The following is a 5,788-nucleotide window of genomic DNA, read 5'->3' as shown; positions in this document are numbered from 1 at the left end:
TAGAGATTTTTTCTTTCTGTAGTTTACAACCCCATAACTGACCCAAGCAGCAAAATCCCTATGAATTTATCAGTATCATGGTTTAACCCCAGCTGGCAACTGAGTCCCACACAGCTGCTCACTCACTCCCCCCAAAGGGATGGGGGAGAGAATGGGAAGAGTCAAAGTAAGAAAACTCGTGGGCTGAGATAAAGACAGTTTAATAGGTAAAGCAAAAGCTGCACAAGCAAAGCGAACCAAGGAATTCATTCACCACTTCCCATGGGCAGGCCGGCGTTCAGCCATCTCCAGGACAGCAGGGCTCCGTCACACTGAACCATTACTTGGGAAGACAAACGCCATCGCTCCGAACGTCCCCTCCCTTTCTCCTTCTTCCCCCAGCTTTACATGCTGAGCATGACATCCTATGGTCTGGAATATCCCTTGGTCAGTCGGGGTCAGCTGTCCCAGCTGTGTCCCCTCCCAACTCCTTGTGCCCCCCCAGCCTACTCGCTGGTGGGGTGGGGGGAGAAGCAGAAAAGGCCTCGGCTCTGTGCAAGCACTGCTCAGCAGTAGCTAAAACATTTCTGTATTATCAGCACTGCTTTTAGCACAAATCCAAAACAAAGCCCCATACCAGCTACTATGAAGACAATTAACTCTATCCCAGCCCCAACCAGCAAAATCAGGTATTTTGATTTTTGCTAGAGTGGCAATTTTCACCAAGAAACCTGTATCGTTAAAATTTTCCCTGCTTGTATATCCCATTTAAACACAAACAGGATGCCCAAGAGCTGGCAAACACAGACTTCTGTTGAGCAACTCTCCGCTGCTCTGCTCCTCCCAGCCCTCGCCCTCCCGGCAGCCAGGCCCAGGACACCGCTCACAAGCTGTCTCCACATCCACTCGACGCCTGCAAATATATGCCAAGTTCTAATTATGCTTGACAGCCCTCTAGAAATTCAGATTTCTTTTTCCCCCGCCCTGAAAATGCCAGATTCCTCCTGAAGTCTATTTAGAGGGAGTGAAGCTAAGGCTTCTCTAATTAGAGCTGAGTCTCCAGTTATCCCTTCACCCCGTATACCAGGAGCTAAGACGAGTTCTGCCAGAGAGGAGTCACATCTAGACTAGTCTACCAGCATTATGCAATGAAAGGAGGTGTGCTGTTCAAGAAGGAGTTTCTGCTGGGAAGAGAGAGACAGCTCAGAGTCACAGCTTCCTCTTCAAGCCTCCGAAACTCACGGATTCAGGAAGATTTGATTTCCCCAGTACAAAACACCCTTCTTTCGGGGAGGAAGAGCCAGCCCAGCTTGGGCTTTGCTAATCTCGCCGTTTAGTGGGAAGGCACGTGAGACTTGTCGTGCCAGGAGCTTAGGAGGCACCGCTCAAAGTTATTTGGTGCCTCCGAGAGCTCCCCGGTGAATGACAACGTAAAGGATTCAATGTGTGTGCCCAAGTGTTGAACAAACACTGCCTATTAAAGAGTTTAAGGGGAGGAAATGCTTTCCAGACACACCAGCCTTTTCTAAGGGAATTGCTACTCTGTAGGATGTCAGACACATAATGCCGATGCCATAAATGTCACCGTACAGCAGTTTTCATTCAGAAAATATGATTTATGTCAAGAAAACCCAAAGAAATATATATCCCTTTTAATTCCTCTTACCCCTGCCCCTGTCTCTGGGGCTTTGGGAAACAGGCTTCAGGAGAAGCTTTGAACAGTCATGCAAAAAAAAAAAAAAAAAAAGAAAAAAATCAATCACCTCCAGCTTTCAGAGGGTGGGAAAAAGCTAAAAAATTGCTACATCTTTTGGGAGGTTGAGAAAGGGGCACAGCTCTGGTGCTTTTACAGCCTGGGTCCCCAGCCCACCGCACCCCACCGTGCTGCCAGCACAGCCCACCCTCAGGGATGGGTGGCTGGTGGGTCCCAGGGACCTGCGAGACATTTTTTGCTAGCAAGGATTTCAGGCCAGAAGCCTGGTAGAAAAAAACCAAAGCGTTAGCGCCAGTAGAAGAGTTGCTCGCTTCCTGCAAAATTACTGTACCCCAATGAACAAAAAAAGTAAAGTATTTTTTCCTATCCTGTTTGGGGCATACACACAACGAGGAGCAGACGGAGCCAGAGGCACCTTACAAGACTGTGGTCAGATGAACCCAAATGAAGAGGTATGCGCGGATGGCAGCAAGCCCGAGCCCACGTGGTCAGCAGCGTCTCTGCTCCCATAACATCGAGCTCAGGCTGGGACCAGGCTGCGTCTCCTCACCTCCCCTAGGTCTGGGAACCCTGGAAGGTGTCCCCTTCCCCATACCTAGGAAAACTAACCTGTTTTTCTTAGTCCTTTTTCCTATTTATTTTGTTTGTTTTACAGATCCTTAAGCCCCAAACTCGGCTATGCTTATTAATGTTGATCCTAGAGGAGTTTCTCTGGAGGTTCGGGGTAAGTGGCCGTAGTTATGCTGCCACAGCGCTGAGACACTCTGGTTTGCTGGGGTTGCGTCGTGTTAGACCCCCACAAGTACATAGTGAGGGACCGCAAGAGCCCGAAGAGCTCATAGCCTGGGGAGACAAGCCAGGCAAAGAAAATATAAGTGTCCCTATCGCGTAGGGAAATCGAGATCCTGGTTAATTTTATTAAATTGCCTCCAGCTCCCTTTGGTCAATAGGGAAAGGCAGACATCCAGCGGTGATCCAAACCAAGATGGACTAAATGCCCTAGAGATGAGCCTATATAACTCCTTAGGCAGTATAGGGAATTTACAGCGATGGCCCCCCTGGTTTAAATGTGTTGGTTAAGCGGGGTTAATCCAGGCTCGAGTTACTGGCTCAGGACTGCATCCAGGCTTGGGTTCAAGCTGAAAGCCTGTGGCTGGAAGAGGAGTTGTGCCTGCATCCTTGGAGACCCAGACCAAGACCTGGACAGAACAGCCACCCAGTCCCCCTATTTTTTACTGTATTACTGTTGCGTTTTATGGTCACCGGCGGCTTTCTCCCCCCCACTTTGATATGCGACTCCCTGGAGTGGGCTGTTTGTCCCCCCAGCAGAAAATAAAGAGTCACACCAGCAGCAGAGGGTGTGGGGGCAGACGCTTTTTGGGCATCAGAACTGGCAGTTTTTAGAGCCTCCGAATGAGTAGGCGACTGTGCTGAGGCTCTTTCTCCCACCACAAATCACGAAGCCAAATCTCTCAGCTGCACTGCATGTCTGCAGGAGCTCCTCCTCCGGTGCTGGCTAGTGTGGGAAGGGCTCTGCTGGCACGCAGCTCACCCGAGCGCTTGCGTGCATGTGGTCAAAATTAAGGCGAGCCCCCAGCCCGTGCGTTTGAGACGCACACGAGCGCAAAACCCTCCTGCCGCTTATAACCTGCCTGGCTTCACAAGAGCAACCCGGAGCACACCAAGCATCGGGACTACGTGCGACCGGCCAAACCCTCCTGGGCTTTTGGCGCTCCGATAGCCCTGTGCGGGGAGGAGGAGGAGGAGGAGGGAGGAAGATGTGGGCATAAGGGCACCAGAGAGCAGAGGTCGTCTCTGCTGCTGCTTAGAGAAGGGAGGGAAAAAAATTAGCTAAAGGTAGTGGAAACAGATGTACTTATGTATCTTGTACCCTATAAAGGAAAGGCCCTTCCAGTGAAACAGATGGGTTTAAGTGCCATTTAAAGCAACTCCTGCTTTACCCAAGAAAGCCTCACACAAGCTTTGCGTGTGGATTACGCAAGCAGTTTATACAAGAAAGAGTCTGGCCACACGTCTCTAACATCACAGGAAGCCTTCTTAATCAAAGCTGAACCAGAGGAGTCAAGAAAAACAGCCCCTATGTCCTTGAACCTCAAGCAGAGCTATTGACTTAAACTACCTGTGGTTGGGAGCTGAGCTTCGTTCTGTAACTGCTGCTTCTCCTTCCCTTTTCTGCTTGCGTCCTTTGATAGTCTGGTCTCAGGGAGACATTTTTTAGGAACATATAACAGCATGGCTTCATTGTTTCTCATGAATCGTAAAGACCGTCACAAAAGTGCATAGGCAAAAGGTGAAGAGATTTCACAAAACCAATCACACAAGCAGAAGTTGTCACTATAGACGTCATGTCTCTAAATTCTTCAGAGTTGAGCCACCAATTCAGCACGTACCACCTCAGCCAGTTTGCACCTTTCCCTACATTAAATTTCTTCAGGGACCAAAGCAATGAGAGCTAAGCAATAGGCTTCAGAGATTTCCTTTTTCTGCCTCCTTTCTTTTGCAATCCTGTACCGCGGACTAGGGTCATAACCAATATGTACTTTAGACCTGTGAATGGAGCAGAACGTGGAAGACAGGTAACACCTTAATTTCTCCTTGTGTTCAGTGAAAAGGTACTAGACACAGAAAAAGGTGGAGTTATTTGTTCTCTTTCAGTCAAGGCACTACTTAACAGCTAAGACCTCAAAAAACAAAGCAGTAAAAATGATAGGACAGTCAGACTTCATTAGAATAATCAATATGGATAGAAGAAAGATTAGCTTGAATGAAGTTTAGAGAGAAAAAATATCTTCTCATCCTTCCTCCATATAGGCTTGTCCAACCACTCAGCTCACGCTGCTGCTGCTGCTGCCATTTCAGAAGTGACAGCTTTCAAAAGAGCCAGGACTGGTTTGCAATGCTAAGCTGAGGGAAGCACACGCAAGCAACAGCTGAACACAAAAATGCAGAGGAAACTAAAGTGTTTTTAAAAGGAAAAAAAAAATAACCCCAAGGATATAAAGTAAAGTTGGTAAAATAGAGCGGAGACAAGGCAAAAGGCTCCAGCAGTCAAAGAAAAGTTGCAGTTTTGGCTCATTGCTTAAACCAACGCTTAAGAAAGAAAGTCTAGTGCTGACAAAGATGAGGAAGTAGAAAAATGCTCAACATACCTGCTGGTGGTTATGCTAAAAGCCTGAAAGTTCCTCTCCTGCAGAAAAAAGCATTCCTAGTAGACTATTGCTCCATCTGCTTATACCCACGAATGCTCCCACCACCAGCACTCATTTACCCTTGCCAACAGCACACACTTGAGCCTTTTCCCCATAAGCACTTACACCTGTTTTCTGTAAAGCTGGTGGCTGTGCTCACACGCTTCTCCTGTTGTCTAGTAGGTTAGGGATCAGCTGGCCCTATACGAGCCATACCTGGGAATAGTCTTTGTGCCATCAGTACCTCGCCTGTTATGCTTCAAATGTCTCTCTGACTAGCCAGTGCCTTTCTAATAGTGTGGGAATTAAACGAGTAGCATGTTAACACCATCACCTCACTCCTGTTTCCACCTCTTCAGGGTCAGCTGTTTGCTCCAGGCTACAGCCCCATGTTGCTAACACGGTTGAAGTCACACAACCCCTTCTGTTCGTCGTTAAAAAAAAATGAATAAAGCAATACGATGTTTTTGGCTGAGAGGGGAGAGAAGAAAATTGATCGTAACTACGAGTCCAAACAAACCTGTCTGCTCTTTGTTAGATGCTACAGGAGATGCAGTGGTAGATGAGCGCAAAGCTCTGGGATGAGCATGGACAAGTCGACAAAACTAATGAAGAAAACTTTTCTCACACATTTGAGAGCAAAGTCGCTAAAATATAGCTACTGTAACGGTAGGATGGGACAACACTTTAAAGTACTTTCACAAGAGAACAAACTTGTCCAAATTTTCCATCTTCACATTGCACATGTTTCTCAGGCCAGATTTTTGGTGGCTCTTTCTTGGATGGAGCGTTTCCAGAGCTGCTCTTGGCCTATGGAGTGAGTCCTTCTGTCTGCAGCAGGAAAACAGAGTGGAATAGTGGCAAATACAGAATTTGTATGGGTATA

This window comes from Haliaeetus albicilla, chromosome 16 (genome assembly GCF_947461875.1).
Source record: "Haliaeetus albicilla chromosome 16, bHalAlb1.1, whole genome shotgun sequence".
NCBI lineage: Eukaryota > Metazoa > Chordata > Aves > Accipitriformes > Accipitridae > Haliaeetus > Haliaeetus albicilla.
This window is presented reverse-complemented; position numbering follows the sequence as displayed.